Source organism: Mirounga angustirostris, unplaced genomic scaffold (assembly GCF_029215605.1).
Source record: "Mirounga angustirostris isolate CCGP_5_RB_7025 unplaced genomic scaffold, mMirAng1.0.hap1 SCAF_5, whole genome shotgun sequence".
NCBI lineage: Eukaryota > Metazoa > Chordata > Mammalia > Carnivora > Phocidae > Mirounga > Mirounga angustirostris.
This window is the reverse complement of record NW_026991713.1, coordinates 92529424-92553891: the sequence shown is the minus strand read 5'-3', so window position 1 is coordinate 92553891 and position 24468 is coordinate 92529424.

Here is a 24468-nt window from a genome sequence, read left to right as displayed (position 1 = left end):
GCAAATACACAGTGAGTAAGAGGAGTTCAGTAAATCCTATTATACTGTTGGTGCTGGAAGCCATGAAGAACAACCCTTGGTCTAGTGAAAGACACACTCCCTACAGAGACTAGAGCCCCCTGGAACAGGATTCCACCTGCAAGAAAAGTAAATCCAAGGGAGAGAGAGGCACCTCCCAGCAGGTTTTTTGCTTTTTGTTTTTTTAGTTGTTTGCTTTGCTTTATTTTGTTTTACTACAGTTCAGTTCTACTGGTATCACAGTGGGACTCCTACATAATGTGGCACGATTTCCCTGAGTTTTAGTAAAAGATATGTAAAAAAAAAGAAAAAAAACTATGGTCTCCTTGGCAGGCTCAGAAATAATGAATTAGCATGTGAAAAAACAGGAAAAGTAAGTGACCCTTCCAAGGTCACCTGATTAGTGGCAGGGTGTGGACCAGAGTCCACGTGTCCTGACCACTCACCACCAGGTTGTCTTCCCATGGACAAGATCCCTTCTAGGTCAGAGCCCAGAACCAAGGAAGTGACATTGTGTGGTAGGGGACAGGGAGGGCACCGAGACAGCCAGTTCTGGCCCTAATTCCTAATGGCCTGAGTTCAAAATTGAGCTCTGCTTCTTAGCAGCTGTGAGACACTGGGTCCATTTACTTAATTTCCCTGTGCCTCTATTTCCTTATCTGGAAAATGGGATTGATGATAATATGGGTCACTTAGAACTAAACGATACATTAAAGCTTTAGGAATAGGGCCTGGCACATAGTCAAGACTATGTTAGTTGTTGTTACTCTGGTAATGGCTTCTCTGCAAACCTTTTATGAGTGGTGGAGAGCACGCACTTCACCTGTTCCTTTCACCATGGCCGTGAACTTGCTCTGGCACTAGCATTCCCAAAGTGGAGTCCCTGTTGACTTTCCCAGACCCTTGACCCATCTCTGCTAGGAAAATTTTCAGTGGCTGCTTACTTACCACTTTTTATGAGGGTACCTTCCACTGTTGGACCACTGTAGTTCTTAAAGACCCCACTTGCATTGGGATAAAATCTGATCTGCCTCTCTATAACCTCCCCACTGGTCTTAACACTACTGTTTTACTTCTCATACTAAGACAAATGTTTCCCCTGGGAGACTTGGTGATGTGTTGGGGATTTGTAAACTCATAAAATAAATATGGCATGTTTTCCTGATGAACCAAACTGAAATGAAGATTTATTGGGGGAGCGGGGAGGAATTTAAGCTTTGCGTTGAATGTCTCTTCTTTTAAAAAGATTTTCAAAAATTTAAAATACTTCTCCTTAAAACAAACAAGCATATTTTCATGTATAATCTAAAGTTCAAATAATTTGTTTTTCAGACTTGACACAAAATTTTGCTTCTGGCGGCTCTGTCCCAGACCTCCCAGGAGTATCTCTATTCACTTGCCTTTGACACTGGGGATTTCTAGATGGAAAAGCCTGAGAAATGCTACTCTATTGAACAGAGCTACAAAGAACAAATCTAATTCCTTTCCCACAGGACCGCCCGTCAAGTTTCCATAAGATCTTACGGTTGGAAAGAGACTCAGAAATTGTCTAAATCGATCTCCTTTCTGCAGCAGCCCTAACAGATGGTCACCCAGCCTCTGCTGGATCAGGCTCAGAGTAAAGAGACCACGTGGTAATCCTTCCACTCCATTGCTAGCCAGCTCTAATGGTTAGAGTATGCTTTTCTTAAGCTGAGCAACATGTACGTCAGACCTGAGTTGGACTCCACGCTAGTCACTTAACCTCACTGGACCTCAGTTTCCTTAACTGTAAAATTGAATGAATGGTGTTAGCTACGTCACAGGGATACTTAGAAGAGAAAATGCGTGTAAATCACTTAGCCTTCCGGTCCGAGCATTGAAGGATTCAGTAAATGTTCCCCATCATCATCACCATTTCCCACATAACTTCCATGAGCCAAAGATACAGAGCCTGTTTATATTGCCTCTGCTCCGAAACCATGTTTTAGGTATTGGATGACAGTTAATAGACTCTCCCCAACTGTGCCTAAGAGCATGATTTCCTAAGCTAATCTGCCCCCACCTTCCTCCATAGAACAACGTTCTGACCCTTCGGTTAATGTATCTTTTTTCAGAAAGCCATTTGAAAGTGTATTAAAAGATTCTTATGGCTCAATTGGAGGAATGTTAGAGAATGGAAAAGTGCTGTGGAGAAAGGAGAAAGGGGCAGAGTCAGGAGATTGGAAAGGCTAGGACGCGGAGGGGTGCAATTTAAAATAGAGTCATCCCGGGGCGCCTGGGTGGCTCAGTCGTTAAGCATCTGCCTTCGGCTCAGGTCATGATCCCAGGGTCCTGGGATCGAGCCCCACATCGGGCTCCCTGCTCTGTGGGAAGTCTGCTTCTCCCTCTCCCACTCCCCCTGCTTGTGTTCCCTCTCTCGCTGTGTCTCTCTCTGTCAAATAAATAAATAAAATCTTAAAAAATAAAATATAAAATAAAATGAGTCGTCCCATAGCTCAAAACCTCCAATGACTGGGCTTTCTCACAAAGTCAGATTGGCAAACGTGGCTTGGACCAGAGTTGAGGGAGGCGCCCCGCTCCTTCCCAGAGTTGCAGACAGACAGATCTGGAAAGCAGCACCGGCCTGACTTAGCTACCCAACAACAGGCTGAAAGGCAGGAAAAGAGCGAGCGGGGGTCTGGCCAGGGCAGCCTGAGTCTACTCACTGTTCTGCTCACAGCCTATGATCTGGAAACACAATGCCAGCCTTCTGGGTCTCAACAGAGAGGGCCAGGGGAACAAGAGTCCCCATCTTTACATCACGCCTGACCCCTAAAATTCAGCCCAATGGATGTGTCAGGCTCTCAGTCATCCAATTAACTCCCCCTCCTCTTGTAGAGAGGTGGAACCACGGTGCTATGGACCAAATTGTGTCCCCCTAAAATTCACATGTTGAAGCTCTAACTCCCCATGTGACTGTATTTGGAGATAGGGCCTGTATGGACGGGAAGTTAAATGAGGGCAGAGTGGTGGGGCCCTAATCTGACGGACATGGTGTCCTTATAAGAAGAGGAAGAACAGGTTAGCCTGGTGATGGGTATTAAAGAGGGCACGTTCTGCATGGAGCACTGGGTGTTATACGCAAACAATGAATCATGGAACACTACATCAAAAACTAATGATGTTACGTATGGTGATCAACATAACATAATAAAATAAAACTAAAAAAAAAAAAGAAGAGGAAGAGGCACCAGAGCGCTCTCCCACCCCATACAGGGCTGAGGAAAGGCCACAGTAAGAAGGGGGCCATCCGCAAGCCAGGGAGAGTGTTTTTGCCAGGAACCAAGGCAGCTGTCACCTTGATCAAGGACTTCGAGCCTCCAGAATGGAGAGAAAATAAATGTCTGTTGTTTAAGCCACGCTGTCTCCGGTGTTTTGTTATGGCAGCCCTGGCTGACAGGTTCACAAGCCCGTAGCAGTTCCCAGGAGAGCGAGTCTGTTAGCAGGGCTTCTTCCTTCATGGGTTAGGCAGAGCATGAGGAGAAGAGAGCTCCCCACTTACAGGTAGATTCTTAAAACCATTCAGGCTGTAATGATAAAATCTAAGAATGTAGAATAAAGCAAAATTTAAATATTGAGTTATTTATTGTGGCCCTAGCTAGGTATTCAATATACTAATTTCTCCTTGGGAGAGGAGGGAATGAAGTAAAGCCTTGATCAGGTGAAAAAATAAAGAAAGAAAACATTCACAGAGGGCAAGAAGGAAACTCAAAGAAGTTAGAAGATGTTAAGCACGCTCGAAACCCAAATTCCGGTGGTGCAAGTCCTAATTAAAAGCAGGAACATTTGGGGATGCCTGGGTGGTTCAGTCCTTAAGCGTCTGCCTTCGGCTCAGGTCATGATCCCGGGGTCCTGGGATCGAGCCCCGCATCTGGCTCCCTGCTCTGCAGGAAGCCTGCTTCTCCCTCTACCTCTCACCCTGCTTGTGTTCCCTCTCTCACTGTCTCTCTCTGTCAAATAAATAAATAAAATCTTAAAAAAAAAAAAAGCGGGAAGATTTGTAAAGTATTTACTGAATGCCCAATGTATTCAAGGCACTGAGTTAAGTGTGGAAGATGCAACTGAAGAGTAGTATATCAATCTTGCCTTCTAGAAACTTGAGTTTTAAGAAGCAAATCCTTCCCCCCTTCTTCCCTTCCTCTCTTCCTCCCTCCCTTCCTTCCTTCCTCCCTCCCTTCCTTCCTCCATAATTACCAAACATTTATAGAGCCAGTCCTTTGCTAGAGAGCATAAACGACATATAAAGGCAAGTTAAAGTTTGTGCTTTTGAAGTGCTCACAGTTGAGAGAGAGAGAGATGTTAACAAGGAAATCCACCTGTGAAGGGCTGTTAGTTTCACAGAGACAAAGAACCTTAAAGGATGATTACAGGTTCCAGGTGGGGCCAGGGGAGAAGAACATTCTGAGCAGAAGAGACTGCCGAGCCCCAGCCCAAGGCCTGCACGCACAGTGTTCTCCCAAGAGGCCAAGTCCAGCCCTGAGAGCTTTGGATGGAAATGGTCACCCCTTCAGTGGAGTTTCTCTCCGCCTTCAAAATGCTTCTAGCTGTGCTTTTGCCTTGAGTTTCAAAGCTGAGAAACGAGCCAGAAATATCTATTCTGCTGAAAACAACCAAGTCCTGTCCGTTCCGCCAAGGGCTCCAAAGCTGCCTTTGGCCCTTCTGCCTCCCGCGAACCCCATCCCTTCCCGAGTCCGCAGTGATGGCGAGAGCAGACAGGAGCCAAAGAGGAAACAGCTCTGCTCCGCCCTGCTTCTTAATGCCCCTTTTGGTCCCAGATTTCCCAGCTCTTTAAGCCTCCCATTCCTGCTGTGTTAGTCCCCAACATCCATCCACTCATTCATAGTAACTTTTTTTAAGTGTTAGGCACTTCTCATGTATTTTTTTTTTAACTGATATCCGAAACAAGTCCAAGAGGTGAGTATTATTATTCTATTTACAGATGGGAAAACTGAAGCTCACAGAGGGTGTATAAGTTGGCTAAGGTTATAAAAGTAGTTAGGAGGGAAATTTAAAAACCAAGTTCATCTGACTCCATAGCTGTGGTTTTCAGAGTATGGTGCTCGGACCAGCAGCACCTCCTGGGAACTCTGTCAGAGACCCTACTGAATCAAGAACTGTCGTGGGAGGTCGTCTTTGAGACGTTAGTCCGCTGTCTTCCCGGTGCTGGCCTCACTGAAATAAATTACGTTCTTGCTTCACCACCACTCGTCTGCCTCTGGATTTTGTCAGCAGCGAGTGGCTGAGCCCAGTCTGCCTGGGACCCCTGGAGACAGGGACCCTTGCACCCTGCACCCCGACTGCAATCTCCAGCTCTCATTAATCAATACAATATTTAGTACAGGAAACTTATATCTCATAAACTCAAGAGGTCTACTAGTCACTGAACCCATTCATTTACCTTACTGACCTGTTTTTATTTTCTCAGACTGAACCAGTTACAGGTTATTGTAATAATCAGCCAACAAACAAATTGAGTTTTATGACATGTCTATTCTCAAGGTACTTAAAATTACATAAAAGTTTAAATAATATCAGAGAATTTCAAAACTTGAATGGATTTGGGGCGCCTGTGTGGCTCAGTCGGTTAAGTGTCTGACTCTTGATTTCAGCTCAGACCATGATCTCAGGGTCGGTCGTGAGATGGAGCCCTGCTTTGGGCTCTGTGCTCAGCAGGGAGTCTGCTTGTCCCGCTCCCTCTGCTCCTCCCCCAACTCGTGTTCTCGCGCTTAAATAAATAAATAAATAAATAAAATCTTTAAAAAATATATTTACTAATTATTAATATTCAAAAAAACTTGAATGAATTTAATGACTTGCAAGGTACAAGGAGAGGCAGAGACCTGGGAAGTCAGGGTGTTTTTTTAAGATTTTATTTATTTATTTGAAAGACAGAGAGAGAGGGTGAGTGGGAGAGACAGGGAGAGAGAATCTGAAGCTGACTCCATGCTGAACACAGAGCCCCACATGGGGCTAGACCTCGTGACACTGAGATCAGGACCTGAGCTGGAACCAAGAGTTGGACGCTCAACCAACTGAGCCACCCAGACGCCCCCAGTTTTTTAAGTTATAACTTTAACATGAAGCTTTTAACAGCCCAAAGTGTATTGTACTGTATACACAGCAAGAGCAGAAAGAGAGGCACAGATGTGAGAGGACATATTAAAAACAAAACAAAAGAACAGAAACTGTGGAAGTTCAGGCCCTGTAGTCTGTCTGAGCAAGGCCTTGAGAGGCTTCTACTAATGGACACTAAAGACTGAGAAAAATGCTTGGCGTTTGTACCCTTAACCTCTGCACCAGTTTGCATCTCCGCATTCTTTATCCATAGGCAAAAAATCACTGTGGGGGACTCACCGTGAAAAATAGATTTCTTATACTTCTCCACCTACATGCTTCCAAGAATAAAAGGTAACTCCTCACTCTAGACTCTGAACTTGACCCTCGCCTCAGCTGGCTACCCCAGATTCATTATGCCACCGACTGGTCAATGGTTTCGTGTAGAAATCTGCTCTTCCATCTTGCAAGGAATTCTAGGACACTAGCTACCCATGAAGAGGGAAATCATAGCTTTGCTACTGAATCCAACTTGGTATTAAGTTCTCCTTGTCAACACAGCCCTCCCCTCTTCCAGGCTACTGGCCCATTCTAGGCACTACCCTTGGGGATCTCGCTGTGACTGCTGCCACTAGTTGACGTCTATGTCGGGTCCTCCGCTAAGCACTTGAAATGCATTATCTCTATTAATTCTTACAACAACCTAGGAGGCAGGTACTCTTATCAGCCCCATTTCCAAAATGAGGAAACAAAGGCAGAGAAGATAAGTAACTTAACCAAGGTCACCAGCTAATCCATCCCGGGGCTGAGTGAGACTCGAGCTCAGTTTTTGTCCACCATGCGCTCCCATGCTTTCCTGCCTGGTATAGACCTTTTTTGAACAGGACTCCTTTCTCTGTATACTTCAGGCCCAACCTCTGTGTTTCAGGTTGAGAGTCCTCTTTGCACCCCCCGGATCCAGTTTCCTGCTTCATTGGCATCTGTCACCACCCTGCCCACCGGGGCTGGGCTCCACCTGGAGCTGCCTTCTTCGAGCCAGCCTTCTCCACCCTCATCCCTTCTTCCTTTGGTCTCCTTTATGTGCTGCTCAGCAGGGGAACAATTCTAGCACCTGCCAGTTCCCAGTTTCGGAGGTGGGTTTTTTTTATCTTGCCATCTCTGCTTTGACCAGACACTTGGCACGACTTCAGACACTGTCGCCCATCATCTGGCTGCCTAACAAGGAATTCTTGGCCCATTTCGAAGCCAGCTTTCTTGAAGCCATTCTCGCAGTGAGCACCCTTCCTACAGATTTTGTCTACGGCAGAGTAGGGTATACTGAGAAGACAGGCAAAAATCAGGGAGGAGGCTCGGTCTTTGCTGATGATTTCTAGGCTGGCGGTAGAACCAATGCTGAATCTGGTCATGGAAGCTGAACAGGCAACATGGGGATGACAGGGAGGAGAAGCAGATGCAGCTTATCTCGGGCTTGGCCGACCAGAGTTCATTGTGAGGCTCCTCTAACAAAAGTTGGGGGGAGGCCTCCTTAGGGTCCTTTCCTCCCACAACCATTGGGGGGTAGGCTGGTTCAACCTTACAGGCAAACAGGAAACTCTGCCCACGCACAGAAGGGAAGAGGAAGCTTCCAGATTCCTGTTCCAAGTAGCCTCCTGAGAAGGACTTTATCTTTGAGGAAAATTTTGCTAAAGGAAATGTGAACTGAAGTTGCAAGTTTCCTTTGTTAAGAAAAGCAAATAACATGAAAAGGGAAAGAAGCAATGAGACAAGAAATTGGTCATCACAGATACAGATCTAATCTCTGGGATAAAATACACTGGAAAGAACGTAGACTCTGGACAGAGAAAGAGGGGAGTAGGGAGTGGAAGGCATGGGTACGGCATGAGCAGGGGCTCCAGACAAGAGGGAGCCTGACCTCCTTCCTCCGAGAGGCCATGAGGGGTCCTGGTCAACCAGAGAGACAGCAGTACAATGTCAGCCTCGCTGAGTCTCAACTGACCACGAGCCCTGTAGTATTGAGACGTACTATTTACCAAACCCTCGGGCCATAGAGAGTTCTCTGCTCCAAGCATCTAGGAAATGAGATCATCAAAGCACATTAATAACAACAGTCAACATTTTTTTTTTTAAAGATTTTTATTTATTTATTTGAGAGAGAGCACATGAGAGAGGGGAGGGTCAGAGGGAGAAGCAGACTCCCTGCCGAGCAGGAAGCCCGATGCGGGACTTGATCCAGGGACTCCAGGATCATGACCTGAGCCGAAGGCAGTCGCTTAACCAACTGAGCCACCCAGGCGCCCCAACAGTCAACATTTTTTAAAAAATTTTATTTATTTATTTGAGAGAGAGATAGGGAGAGAGAGCGCAAGTGGGGGGTGGGGGAAGAGGGAGAAGGAGAAGCAGGCTCCCCGCTGAGCAGGGAGCCCCACCTGGGGCTGGATCCCAGGACCCCCGGAGCATGACCTGAGCTGAAGGCAGACACTTAACTGACTGAGCCACCCAGACGCCCCAACAGTCAACATTTTTAAACATACACTAGAATCTTCTCAAGATTTTGCGTGGATTAGCTCATTTAAACCTCACAACAACCCTGTAAAATAGATGTCATTATTATGGCTATAAGCAATAATGTTGTTGTTTGTATAGTATAATAATAGTTGTTTCTTTAAATATATTTGTATAATATAATAATTATATTATTTGCTTGTAGTCAGAGAAGTTTGCATGGCCATCTTCCTTCCTCTCTGGACCCTCCTATACTCACCAGCTGCTGCTTCTGACCCCTTTAGAGGACACAGAAAGGTTGACTACTTTTCTCAAGGTCACATGGTCTATAAGGCTCATCGGCAGGATTTGAAAGTAGGCCATCTGTTTCCAAGGTCCCTACTCTTTTTTTCTTTTTTTAAAGATTTTATTTATTTACTTGAGAGAGAGAGAGACAGCAAGAGAGGGAACACAAACAGGGGGAGTGGGAGAGGGAGAAGCAGGCTTCCTGCTGAGTAGGGGGCTCAGGGGCTCGATCCCAGGACCCTGGGATCATGACCTGAGCCGAAGGCAGACACTTAACGACTGAGCCATCCAGGCGCCCCCCAACGTCTCTACTCTTGATCGCTGCACTGAACTGGAAAGCAGTCCACAAAACTAATAAAATGTATCTTCTCTCTGTTCTTCAGGAAGAATTTTAGCAACTCTGGAATGGCAACCATCTATAATAGAAAAACGCCCTGGGTGGGAAGCCTAACTCTACAACTGAAGAATGAAACCTCCAACCTTGAAACTTAGAGGGTTAAGTATTATGTGGGATAATACATGCCTCTGGCCCATAGTGGACGCTCAGTAAGTCATTACACTAGCTTGTGTTCACTGATGCTTCTTGAGTGCCAGGCATGGGCTGGACCCCACATACACATCTCCTGGATCGAAATCGATGGGAGTAGGTCCGTTCCCAGTCCCCCTACAACTCAGGGCATGAGGAACGGTTAGGTGCAGCACTGCGGGAAGCTTCTCAGAACCTCACACTAAATTTGTGCAATAGTTGAGCCCAATATAGATGAGGTTCTTGTGTCCTCTTTTAGTTATATTTTAACGAATGACGTCGATTCAGTTTGCGATTGTAAAGCAACTTTCGTCTTTCTCCCGCAGTCCCTTTAAATCAATTCTGTAAGCACGTTCTTTTTCTGGCACTGGCTGAGATTTCAGACCGGTCTAGTAGCTTTTCTGATCATTCCTAGGCACACGGGTCATTTGCAGTCACCAAAACAGCCTCATTTAGTATTTTAAATACCCATGGTATTAATCAAAATTCTGGACTTTTATGCAAATTCAAGAGTTTCTCATCTTCAGGGCAGGACTTCAGATGCCAACTGTTTGCCTGTAAGCAAACAGGGTTGCCTGGCCATCTTCCTCCCTATCTCCCCCACGCGACCGTCCCACCCTCGCCGGATGCCGCTCCTGACCCCTTCCGGGTCAGATTCAGGGGCAGTGGGGCCTAGAGGAAAAGAGCATCTGTCTTATAGGACTGGGGCTACCATGACCTGGTGTTGGTACCTGCAGGGCCTGGCAGGCAGGCAAAGCTGAGCTTTTGTGGGGGGCAGTTACAAGTGGTTGTAGGAACCTCCAATTCAGTCCCCTTAACTCGAGGGTGACCCTAGGCCCTGGTTGCAGGGCTAGTTCCAGTTTAAGCCTGTTGCCCTGGCATACTCCTTAATAGCATCCCCTTTATTCCTCACAAGTGTCTCCATGTGGATGATAAATTACATAGTCATCCGACTTCACACAGACAAGACCTTCTCTGGATGGCTGAGTTTCACCTTCCCCTAGCCCTGCAGGCTCCCAGAAGTCCACTTCTACTGGCCACCTCGTCCCTCCAGGGAGCCGTTGTGGACAGAGTTCTTTTAGAAAGTTCCGGGCTGGCTCCCCGCCCACAAGGCGCTCACGTCCGGTGTCCACAGAAATGGACCCCTGTCCTCACCACTGTCTAAGAGTATAATCACACCTAGTGCAGCTCGGGTCTCTCTCACCCTCTTCATTTCTCTCCTGCCTCATAGCCTGTAGTCCTCTCTCTGGGCTGGAAGTGAAAGAGAAGTCCCCTCGTGCCTCTCCCCTGGGTGGGAGTGGGCACGGCGCTCTAATAGCTGCCTCCAAAGGGATCCTCACCCCTGGCTCTTCATCTCAACGCTTTTTAAGGGTTGCAGGTGGGTGATTGTTAATGCTAGCCTATCTAAGTTTTACCATTTCTTAGCATGTCTGGAATAGTGGGCCAACTTCATATTCTTTTATAATATGGAATTCTTTAGCACCTATTGTAATATTCTCAGACTTCAGGGACTCTGCCCATCTCCTAAGCAATAAGAAGAATTGAATTTCACATCTAGTTATGCATGATGTCATAAAGAAGGGGGAACAAAACACACCCAGGCCTACTAAATCTTACAGCAAGGTTATTCTCGTAGCAGGCTATGACCCAAAGCCATGTCAGCTTCCAGCAATTCTATGTTGATGAAGCAGGGAAGGAGCTAAGCAAGTACAGATTGAGCCCGGATGTCCCCTCCATCAGGAAGAGGGGACAGATTCCATTGGGGCTATGTCCGTCAGTTTCTTTGCTTTCCTTCTCGAAGATACCAATGCATGTAGCATGTGAAAATCTGAATCCTGCCCATGACGTTCCATGCCCTGGACAAAAAGGTCTGTGCAAACTTCATCTCAGCTTTGAACCTGTGAACAGAAAATCCCCCCTAGAATTTACCTGTCTCACTGGGGGCCCCTGGCCACATTGCTAATTGAGACATGCGCAGAAGTGTCAGCCTTACTGGTTTTAGTTGTCAGAACTCTATCTAATCCCAAGAGTGGAGGAGTAGAGGGAAGATTCCTCCTCTCTGTGTCTCCAGGGGGTTCACCGTGGAATCCTTGAAAGCTGAAGGGTAGAAATCCAACAGTGTGGTCCTATAGAGGAATCATTGTGTTTGTCTCCACTTTTTTTTTTTTTTTTGCAGGTAACCTGAGAAGACTTCGAGTATGCCTGCTCCACTGGCTGGATTAGTAGCTTAGCCAGGAACAATCTACAAGGCCTGACTTTTAGCCCATGCTCTGTTTGCTCCACAACTCTAGCTCTGCAGAGTAGAGTGTCCACAGAAACAAAGAAAAGCTTTTTTGGGTAATCCCACCTTTTCCCACAAACCTTGTTTTTATAGGAGGTTTTTGTTTTTTTCCCAGCAGCAAGGTAAAGCAAGCAATTGAACGAACTTGTTCTCAGATCAATGAATCCATTGTGTGCTGCAGGGAGCCAAAGGGTTTTTTGTTGTTGTTGCTTTTTTTTCTCTTCCAATGTTGGTTTGGAGCAGGAATTAAACTTGGCCGTGGGCTATGAGGAAAAAGAACTGGATAGACAAAGCTTTTCTTTCTTTGGTTGGGATTTAGGTTTCTGTAAAAATCTATAGGTTTGTAACTAAAATTGTTAGTAAATACGGATTCGTTTGCCCACATGTCCTCTTTGGCTCCTCCTTCCTTCCCTCCCCTTACTTATTCCTCACAGTAGCACCGGCTGAACTCCAGAACATGAGAACAGCCTTTCTTGAGGTGCTGGAGTCCTATGTGCCTGATGTCACTTGCTTATCTTGCCAACAGAAACAGATGCAAGGTTACCGAGGCACTATCCAAATGCTGGCAAAGAAAGGGAGATTCAAGAGTTTATGCTTAGCCCAGACAAAGCTTCACATCAAAGCTCTAGAATGTCCTAATCTACTTATGAACTGAGGAGGGGAATGATGTTATTTATTTCTCTGTTTCTCCTCCGCTCACAGATGATTTGGTTGGATTCCATTCGCAGTCATGAGCTAGTTTAAGAGCAACTGAAGCCAAGAAAATGCAATGTGAAAGAATAGTCCTTTCACCAAATGGTACTGAGACAACTGGATATCCACATGCAAAAGAAGGAAGTCAGACCCCACTATTAGTCAACTCAGGCCACCGTAGCAAAATGCCAGAGTGTGGTGGCTTACCCAACAGAAACTTACGTTCTGCTTTAGAGATTGAAGTCCGAGATCGGGGTACCTGCATGTTCGGGTTCTGGTGAGACCTCTCCTCCTGGCTTGTAGATGGCTGCCTTCTGACATGGTGGAGGAAAATATCTCTCTCTTCCTCTTCTTATAAGGCCACAGTCCTATCAGATTGGGGCCCCACCCTTGTAACCTCCATGTAACCTTGGTTACCTCCTAAAGCCCCTGTCTCCAGATGTGGTCACATTGGAGGTCAGGGCTTTGACATATGAATTTTGGCCCACAATGTAGTCCATAGCCACCCTTTCCTCATACCACACACAAAAATTAACTCAAAATGGGTATAAGAGCAAAACTATACAAATTTTAGGAGAAAATGTAAGAGTAAATTTTCACAGTCTTGGGCTAAACAAAGCCTTCTTAGAGAAGACACCAATAGCACAAGTGACAAAAGGGGAAAATAGATAAATTGGACTCCAAAATTAAAAACTTTTGTGCAGTGGGCATCATCAAGAAAGTAAAACAACAATCCACGGTGGGGTACCTGGGGGGCTCGGTATGTTAAGCATCTGACCCTTGGTTTCAGCTCAGGTCATAATCTCCTGGGTGCGGGATTGAGCCCCATGTTAGGCTCTGTGTTGGTCTCCATGCTCAGCGGGGAGTCTGCTTGAGGATTCTCTCCCTCTGCCCCTCCCTCCACTCATGCGTGCTCTCTCCTTCTCAAATAAACAAATAAATCTTAAAAACAAAAACAAAAAACAACCCCCCCACAATATGAGAAATAATATTTACAAATCATATACCTGCTAAGGGACTTGTATCTAGAATATATAAAGAACTCTTACAACCCAATAATAAAGACTAATAATTCGATGAAGACATAGGCAAAGGATCTGAATGGCTATTTCTCCAAAGAAGACCTAAAAATGGGCAATAAGCACAGGAAAAGATGTTCATCCTCACTAGCCATCAGAAAAATGCAAATCAAAACCATGAGATATCATTTCATATCCACTAAGATGGATATAATCAAAAAGAGAGACAATAGTAAGCACTGGCAACAGTGTGGAGAAAGCAGAACCTTCATGTGTTGCTGCAGGAATGGAAAATGGTAGAGCTACTTTGGAAAACAGTACAGCAGTTCTTCAAAAGGTCAAACATAGAGTTATTACATGAGCGAGCAATTTCATTCTCTTACCAAGTACCCAAGAGAAATGAAAGCACATGTTCACATTAAAAACTACTATGCAACGCTCACAACGGCATTTCTCCTAATAGCCAAAATGTGGAGACAATCTAAGTGTCCATCAACTGATGAAGAGGTAAATAAACTCTGATTAAATCCATATAATAGAATATTATTTGGGAGTAAAAAGGAATGAAATACTGATACAAGCTACACATGGATGAGCCTCAAAATCATTATGCTGAGTCAAAGAAGCCAATCACAAAAGCTACATATTGTATGATTTCACTTATACCAAATGTCCAGAGTAGGCAAATCTATAGAGACAGAAAGTAGATTAGAGGACTACTCAGGGTGGATGGGTTCAGCGCACTGGAGAAAATGAGAGTGACTATTAAGAGGTAAGGGGCCCAGGGGCACCTGGGTGGCTCAGTAGTTGGGTGTCTGCCTTCGGCTTGGGTCATGATCCCAGAGTCCTGGGATCGAGCCCCGCATCGGGCTCCCTGCTCTGCAGGAAGCCTGCTTCTCCCTCTCCCACTCCACCTGCTTGTGTTCCCTCTCTCGCTGTCTCTCTCTCTGTGTCAAATAAATAAATAATAATAAAAAAATCTTTAAAAAAAAAAAGAGGTACAGGGTCGGGGCACCTGGGTGGTGTGGTCAGTTAAGTGTCGACTCTTGGTTTCGGCTCAGGTTATGATCTCAGAGTCCTGGGATCGAGCCCCACGTCGGGCTCCGTGCGGGTTCTACTTAAGATTATCTCCTCCCTCTCCTTCTGCCCCTCTGACTCATGCTATCTCTCTCTCTCTAAATAAAATCTTAGGAAAAAAAAAAAGAGGTTCAAGGTTTTTTGTGGGGTGATGAAAACATTCCAAAATTGATTGTCATGATGGTTGCACGGCTTGGTGAACATACAAAAAACCGTTGAAGTGTACCTTTTAAATAGGCAACTTGCATGGTATGTGAATTATATCTCAACAAAACTGTACACACATTCACGCACATACACACACACACACCTTGAAAAATAATATTACCTGAAATTTGAAACAAAAACAAAATTAAGAGAAAAATTTAGGGGTTAAACGCAGCATACATGCTTTTGTTCATTCTGGAGAAAGCATTGAAATGTCTGAAAGCTGAAAAAATTGAATTAGGGAAAAACAGAAAAATATACTCAGGAAAACCAAACCGGAGGTCAGATCAAGTTAAGCCTTACACAATGAGGCACTGATCTTGTTTATAGGGGTAAGAGTGCTGGGGTCTGACTTCTACCATGCTCTGAATGTTTCTTGTTAGGAAGGAAGGAGAACCCACACAGACCAGTCATACCTTCCTTCCCTGGAAGTGATCTCATCTCTAATATGGGAGTATATAGAACAATAACACAATTTTTCCTGATTATAAAAGTAATACACTTAAGATGATGTAAAAAGCACAAAGGAGAGGGGAAGAAAATCACTCAGTCTTGCACCAATATTTGGTAGAGCTCTCTCCTGTTCATGTTGTTTCAGAGTCAAATTCATACAATCCACACAATTTTGTATCATTATTTTATGCTGACATTCAACATTTTCCATTATTATTTAAAACCCTTCTAAGTACCATTTTCAATCAGAAGAATATACCACCATTTATTTAACTAAATACCCGATACAGGGAATTTATCTTTACAAACTTTGGCTGTTATTAAAAACAAAATGTTGCAAAGAAAATTTTGAACATAGGTCTTTGGTTATATTTCAAATTATTTCCTTGGAATATAACAATTTTATATTTAAAACATATGACATTGTTTAATGATCATCATAGTGCTTATCAAAAATGTAATATAAACTTACTTGTTCACAGCAATGTACTGATTGTGCCCCCCTCACTACGCAATATCGGGACTTTTAAAAGTAACTCCCATTCCCCTTCTGGGAAAGAACTGTCATCACAACATTATTTATGATAGTAAAAATTGGAGGAAAAATAAACCTCCCAATATAGTGGAAAAGGTAAACGGATCACGCTGGACAGGTTTTCAGTAATTAAAATTGAGGGTATCAAAGAATATGAAGTGGGAAAGAAAAATGATTTCTACAAAATTCTTAAATAAAATGACTCACATGCCAAACACCAGACTGTGAGGTCAGGTGATACGAAAGCACATCAGCATTGAGGATGTCTGGGTTGTGAGATGGCAGGTGATTTTTGATGTTTTGTTTGCTACTTTCTATATTTTCCAAACTGCTGACACTGACAATTTATGATTTTTGTAATTTTTTTAAGTTCATTGATTTAAAGTGAGCCCCATAAGTAAATTCACTCTCAGTGAGTATTCTCAGAGAAAACAGGAAAAGTGGAGATCTATGGAAACCAAGAGAAGCTGGTGCGGGGAGGCGTTGCTGTTCCAGCCTCCAGCTCCAGACCTCCTGCTTCTGGGTGGGCTTTGTGCTGAGCCCTTTACTGGCCCTCGCTTCCTTGTTGTTACGGGAAGCTGTCAGATGACCTCTGCGTGCTAATGTCCCTAAGTCTGTGTTCCTCGAGAGCACTACCCTGGGACCATGTTGCCGCCATCTAACGAGCATTAACAATTGATGGCACATGAGGCAAGCATCCAAGGGAGTTCTACATTTCCTGCCAAGCACAGAAGGAGAGGGTGAATCTGGATAACACTTGCACTTGGGAATGGAAACGCAATCCTGGCTTCAAGGAAACCCCCAGATTGCAGAGTTCTTGGACAGAAAGCAAACTATATCCAATCTCCCTGCCACCACGTCTGGGAGTTTTCTGCCCATCGTCTACCATGACCTCTGATTTTTCCAGCAGCCTGCTGGACTTCACACTAAGAGCAAAGCTAAAATGGAAGGAAAGAGGTCCTGTGAAAAACAGTAGGGTTGACAGAAATTCCAGAGTCAGTGGTAGAGTCTGGGCTTCCTGGCTGGTCAGCTGTTCGTAATGACTCACTCACTGGTCAGGCATTAACAGCAAACTGAATTGCTGCAGACCTAGAGCTATAACATTAGCAATGTAACCCTTACTTTAGAGGTCACATGATGCTGGAATGCATTTATAACCAAGTAAGGAAAGCTACATTTGCCCTGGATGAAAAATCAGTGACAATTGGTTAACAAGGATGGGAAGTCATGTTGACCATATTATTTTCCTTCCCAGGTTATCATCATAACATCTCTGGATAGTTCTCAAATACCTATTATGCAAAAGCAGCCAGAAATCCCCTTTTAGCCAGCAGGGACTCAAGAGAGTCTGTTTAGCAGACTGAGACCAGTATACCAGTCAGCTATTACCTCAGTAAGGCTACATAATAAACCACCTCCTAATCTCAGTGGCTTAAAACAACAAGGATTTAGTCTCATACTCACGAGTCTGCAAGACTGACTGTGATTCAGCTGGTCTAGGCGATATATAAAAAAAGCAGCCTGAATGCACAGGCTCTTTTCAAGCCTCTGGCAAGTGCCATCCATTAATATTCTCTTTGGCCAAACCCATAGTGAAGGGGCAGGAACCAACCATGAAGCCCAGCGCAAGGGTGTTGATGATTAATTCCCTTCGAATGCTGTGAAGGACTGAGAACAGTAATTCAATTTTCCACAGTGATGATTAAACCTCTGCGTATCAACCTATTCTTCCTTCTCTGGCTACTCCTGGTTTTCTCCTCTGGCTTCCCAGACAATGTTTGCACCCTCCAGGTCGGTATTGTCCACCCAAATGGAGAAGGAACAGCTCTTCTTTTGGAAGGTTCTGCCCAATCTGCCATGTGTCAAGACATCTTCATCCTTGGAAAAGGATACGATTATGCAAAATCATATATGGAGTATATGGAACTTGGAGCCAAAAGGAGTAAGGGGAGGAAGTTGATTCAGCAGTTTGAATTAGAGATAAGACTCAAATTAATTTCAACCAAAATATCCCAAGCAAAGAATGTTCTCCTGCATCCCTTTTTCTTATTTTTACTATTTTATCACAGAGGTAATAAATGCTCATTGTGGAAAAAAAAAAAAACACATCAATCTGGTGAGCAGAAAACACAACCACCCATATTTCCATCACTCATAGTTGGCCACCGTTCAAATTTTTTAGACCAGGCAACTTCAGAGCATCAGAAATCAAAGTGACGATACCTAAACAATGTAGTGAAAATGTTAAGGCCCTGGGTCCAGGCCACGTGGACACCAGAAGTTCTTCTTGTCCCTCTACTACAGATGCCTAGGTGAGTCCTCTCTTCCAGACTTTTCTCAGTGCTTATAGTATAGAAGCAGATACTATATATACTATGCATATATGCTATACATTTGCATACCTATCTTTTTTTTTTTTTTTTGCAAAACTAGGATCACCTATTACATATAGTTTTAAAGTTTTAAACTCTTGACATGTTAGACTAGTTTTCCTTATCAACAAGGATATATCTATGTAATCGTTTTTAAGTGTTGCCTGGTATTTCATTTATGAATTACCATAAATTATCAATGCTTCCTTGATGGAAGTTTAGGTTATTTCCAATTTTTCAAAATTACTTTCTGCATGCATAATAACCCACATCACTTCATATACAAACTAAGGCATTTCTTTTCATTTTCAGATCTAAGAAACCTAAGAAGTGCCTTTATTGACAATAAATAGAACCACCCTTGTGGTGTTAGAATGTGGGCAGCAAGAAAGGAAATAGTGTGGTTGAGTGGAGATTAGTCATTTTTGAAAGAGCACGTATGTTCATTTTACATATTGATTGCAATCCACTCAAAAGTTTATAGATGCAGGTTAGTTCCAAGAACACAGCTTAAGTTTTAAATCAGCATTAAGCACTCCTAAATTCAGATGTTCATCTCAGCCTCTCGGGTTTGCCAACCAGTCTGGAGACAAAACAAGGCCAGACTCCCTGGGAGCCTCTTGGCAATCGGGCCCTCAGAGTCATTTCTGAAAGGGCGAAGGAGCCCCAAGGACTCTTGTACCACTAGGACAGAAATGTCACCCAGCAACTCAGCCCATTTCCATCACCATAGCAGGGAGAGTAGCCCAGGCATTATGACATTGGTCAGGAAGAGCTCAAAGCCAGGAGCAAGCTGGCTGATTACAAACTAAGCCAGGCATTCAAAGGAAGGTTTTTGAAGGAAAGAAGCCAACAAATCAGCACCAGATACGGAGGGACCTTTCCTACTCCAACTCTACTCCCCAAAAGATATCAAGGTAACATAGCCTTAAAGTAGGCATGGAAATGATTACTGCTATGGCACAGAATCCTTTTGGCACCGGTGGAAACTTACACTTCCCTCAACCCTGCTTTTCCCCAGATTTATTTTCACTCCTTCCCATGGTAAACCAAGATTGTCCAGCATATTACCTGGATAAACCATGTCTAGCCAAAAGACTGCAGTGCCTTTCAGAACCAGGAAGCCACAATGCTCCCATGAATCTATAACCTTAGATCAATCCTCTGACCTTCTTACTTTGGAATGTGGGGTCAGGATAATAGATTTGTGGACTGGGAGAACCTGTGAGGACCATGGAGATTTTGTCCACCACCTTCATCCTTCAGTGAGAAAATGGAGACCTCAGAGATGGTGAGTGACCTGTCCATGGTTCCACAGAGTGGATGGCAAAGTCCAAGACTCTTGGTCCCCAAACACTCTGTCCGGACTCCAAGCTGATCCTCTTGCCAATGCCCCACAGTGGTAAGAGCCTTCTTTGCCTGAAAGCCTCCCAGGGATGTCAGGAAGACAAATTACTCTCTAGCTGTATGGTTCTTGAGTCCTTTGGATAAACTTGCTTCATGTCAGTGTGCCTGGCAGGCCCCCACGGAAACTAAAGCTGGGAAGAAATGAAGCAACCCACCTTCGCTAACACTTTTGACAGAACAGTCATCCCCAATCCTTAGCTCTCTAGACACCCTAACAGGTAAATGTGAGGCATTATACAGAGTTAAACCTTATATATCTGTTAGGCTAAAAGAACAGTTAATTTCATACCAGTAAACTTTACAGGAATAGAACACAAGCTACAAGGCAGCAAGAACAAAGGAACAGACTAGATTCAGAAAATTTAAGCCATGGAGGAACAAAAAAAATTTTTTTCTTCAAAGAAAATTTGGGGGCAGGGGATTTAAATATATGCAAAACTTATTTTTAGTGCCCTTTACAGATATAAAGTCATGCTGTTCGTTTAGGAACATAAAAATGCATTATGTATAACTTGTTTCACTCATAAAATTATCATGTTTTGTATATTGATATATTTAGACATTGGGAGAACTGAAAAAGAGTTTTATGATTTCTTTCCTGCTTGTTTTCTTGGGCAAAGGGAGTTGGAGGGGTTTTTTTTGTTTGTTTTTTTTGTTTTGTTTTTTTTAAGTCCTCAGTGGGAAAACTTCTCAGGATTTTCAGAAACTTTTCGGAAATTTTAGAGATTTTACAGGGTCTTTACTTCTCCAAAACTGACTATTTCAAGTCTTCAAGTTCTCAAGTCATTGAATTTACATGTGTTCAACCAACCCGCTCTATCAAAAGATGAGCACAATCTGGTTTAGTTACAGTGACCTAGTGTGGAACTTTAGAAAGTCCATTTTGGCAGTCCCACAAATATGGAATTCACTTGGCCCTTCAAGGCAAATCTCCTCCATTCTTCCCACTGCAGCACTATCTAAAGCACATTTCTGGAAATGAACCAGAAAAGACCACAAGTCATTTAGTTTAGCCCTGCATGAGCACAGATCCTCTCTAAATGAGGTCTACAAATGGTTGACTGCCCCTTGCTTCTCCCAGAGTCAATAGTCTAAGACCCTTTATGATGTACTTTTATATATGTGTGATTATCTGATTAATTTCTGTCTGCCTTACCAGATTGTAGGTGTCATCAGGGCAGGAACCAAACCTTGTTTGCTGACTATTTTGTCCTCAGCAACTATCAGTGATAGGCAGATGGCAGTAAATGTGTGTTCACCACCTTCTGAGACACCTCTTATGATTAGAATTTCCCTCTGTATACTGAACTCATATTACCCTACTTATAACATCAACCCACTGGCTGGATTCTGCCCTCCAGGTCTATGCAGGCCTTCCCCAAGACAGCACTTCAAATATGTGAAAACCCTGTGTCATTGCCAACTCTTCTTTCCTCTAAGCTAAAGAAGCTCAGTGTCTTCAGCTGTTCCATATGTGGCATGATTTTTTAGTACTTTTGTTATCTTGGATGCTCTTCTCTGAACATATCACTGCTCTGATTCTATAGATCCACATAGTTAACAGGAAAGGGCGGCAGTTATTGGAATAGAGGTTACTGACATATTCATTGCTTCCCCCCCCCCCCCAATGGTTTCAAGGTCCAGGACTAAACTGGGACTCTATAATGTTCTTCCCCAGAAAGCTGATTGGCAACCAAGACAGATAGTTGACTCCCAAAATACATTCTCCTCTTCCTCTATGGCAATACAACCCCTGATTTTTAGCTGGACAAATAGCTGCCTGCAATAAAGACTATGTTTCCTGGCCTCTCATGCAACTAAGTGTTGCCATATGAAAAAGTTCTTGTTAATGAAATGAGTAGGAATGCATTGGACAGCTTTTGAGAACCTTCTCTAAGAGACAGCATACCAGCATTCTTTCCCGAGGTTCTTTATATTTCTTCTATTTTTGCTTCCTAGGATGTGGGTGACACCATCTTGGACTATGAGCCCGAGGTCCCACATAGCTGAGCAATAAGGTAGAGAGATTCTGGGTTCCTGACATGAAAGACTGTTCTGGGCTAAGACTTCTCTGTCTGAAAGAGAAATGACCTGCTATCATGTGTAAACCACTGTTATCCTGGGTTTTTTGTCACACACATTAGCCAAACCTAATCTTAACTGATAGTCTAATGCTTGGTCTTCAACTTTATCCCAGTAGCTTTGTTACTGAAGCAGAATATAATGTAATCAAACACAACATTCTAAGCTGATAACTTTCCCAGCATTTGCTACCTTGCCAAGGGTGAGGGTGGAGAGGGAGATAAACAGTATGACACCCTTTCTCAGAGGGTATCTATGGCTTTACTGGAATGAGCTTCTAAGAGCTGACCTTCTGCCTAGTGAAAAAAAAAACAAAAAAACCCAATACTAAGAAAAAAGTGGAAGAGGTGCTGGCATATATGAGGAAAGCATAGATGGTATGTTGCAAAAGAGGATATGCTATTTTTCTTCTTCTCCTTCCATTAAAGTTTTGTGATCTAATGGCTGATTTCAGAATTACTTAATGAGTCAACCATGCAGCCTTCAGCTAGAGTAGGCCAGTCAACAGATCCTGGAAGGCCTGTAGAGATGTTCAGGCAGAGGCCACTGAGAAAGTGAGCATCAGGTACACCACTTTGCTGAGTATGCCACCGAGGCCAGGGCAAATACCAGCTTAGAAGACTCCCCAACTTCATGGGTAAAGGTGATGGGCCCTCAAAAGACTGGAATTTCAGCTTCCCTGTGCCATTTCCTGATTTAATGTCAGTCATTTGGTATTAATTGTTAAAATTAAACTTCTATCACAAAACCATAAAAATGGCAAACATACTAGCAAGAGGCTAATTATCAGGTTCTAGTAGCTATTTTTTTTTAAATATTCCCAAGTATGATGCCTCCATTTAGAATGTAAAAAGTCACAAGAGATCATCCTTCTCCACTAATACTGAGAACAAGCTAGAGAAACCACTAATGATAGCTTTAAAACTCATCAGAGAGCCGAGGACACAAATCTAAACAAAGTAAATTCCAGAAAGTGATAAACACTTTCTTAGGAGAGAAGAGACTATGGCTTCTTTCATCCCTGGCATAGTCAAGAGGAGGAATCTGCCATGGAGAGAGATAAGGAGAAACCACTCAAACTTTTTATAAACTTTTAGCTATGTGTGAGCTAACTTGACAGACGAAAATACCAGTGAGCTCTAGTCACAGAGCAAGCTGACACCTACTTAACTTCTCCACAGGCCTTCACTGAGTGCTGGGGGATAGTCCGCAATAAGCTAGGGGCAAGGCAAGAGACCTCAGAGATCCACACACCGGCCCCACTCCTACCCCAGCAAAAGGCACTGGAGCCTTTTCCAAGTACAAAGCAGCAGGCTGCTAAAGGCTGAGGGCAGGGCTGGAGAGCTGAGTGAACGCATGCTAGGCACACTCAGACCTCACCAAGTGCTCTGAATGCACCGACCCTCCTAAGGTTGGAGGTAGGCTAAGAGCAGGAAGAAAGTCCTCTCTCGAGTTCCCCAGGCCTTCACTGATTGCAAGGCAGACTTTCCCAAAGGCTGGAGACAGCAGGAGACAGAAAGCAATATTTCTGAGGCACGTGAGCCTTTACCAACGTACCTCACTGGCCTTCTGAAGGCTGCGGGAGGGGCAGCACAGGAAAGGAGGAATCCCAGTCTTCACCCAGGGCACTTCACAGGGCGGTGAAGCCAGAGGAAGAGAGATCTCTTGAGGAGCTGAAAGCCTAAGGGACAGACAGCAAGGAAGACTCCCAGACATTCAAAAAGCTGGTAGCTTTTACATATATATTATAAAATATAAGGAGAACAGGAGTCTACCAGTGTTCCAATTCTGAGCGCTTCTGAAAGTCCCGCTCCTGCTCTAATCCTGAAGGAAAAGGTGAATAACTAAAACTACAACAAAACCCAGACCCAGTTCAGCTAGATCAACCCAGCCCCCACTCCAGTGGTGTGACAATATGAGCAATAAATGTCCCCCCCACCCAGTGATCAGTACCACCCATCACACCCTCATCTGTTATATGCGTCTTCCTGAATGCATTATACAACTATGAAATGAATCCCATATTTGCATTTCCCTTTCTCTTCTGATCACTATATCCATTCAGAGTCCTCTCTCTCAGTGGTGATATTTTAAAACAAGAAGTGAGTTGTATGTAGAAGACAGGAGGTATATCCCCCAAAACATAGTGATCTGTGGGTGGCTGTCTGTGAGTGGTATGTCAATGGGTGATTTTTATTTTCTTCTTTTGGCTTTATTATGTTTAAAGATGTTCCCTAAAAAACTAATATTGCTTGAGTAGTTTTTAAATGTTTAAGAGAGATAAACCTAGTACATAATTTTTATTTTTATTTTTTTTTAAGATTTTATTTATTTGTTTGACAGAGAGACAGAGAGAGCACAAGTAGGCAGAGCGGCAGGCAAAGGGAGAGGGAGAAACAGGCTCCCCGCCAAGCAGGGAGCCCAATGTGGGACTCGATCCCAGGACCCTGGAATCATGACCTGAGCAGAAGGCAGACACTTAACCGACTGAGCCACCCAGGCATCCCATGTACAGAATTTTTTTTAAAATATCTTTTGACAGAGGACAAAAGTAAACAAAATAAAAATCAAATGATAGCCGGATCCTATGAGTTCTAATCACAAGAATATTTGTTTCCCTTTTTCTTTATTTTCTTTTTATTGCATTTATATGAGAAGATGGATATTAGCTGAACCAATTGTGGTAAACATTTCACAATATATGTAAATCAAACCATCATGTTGTACACCTTAAACTTATACAGTGATGTATGTCAATTATTCCTCAATAAAATTAGAAAAAATAAAGGTGAATAAGAAGAAAAATGGTAGCTGGGAAAAATATCTGCAGCACATAATGATTCATGTTCAACTCAATACAATAGAACAGGCAATGCCCACAAGAGGCCAAATGGCTAATAAACATATGAAAAGATACTTATCCTCACTGGTAGGCA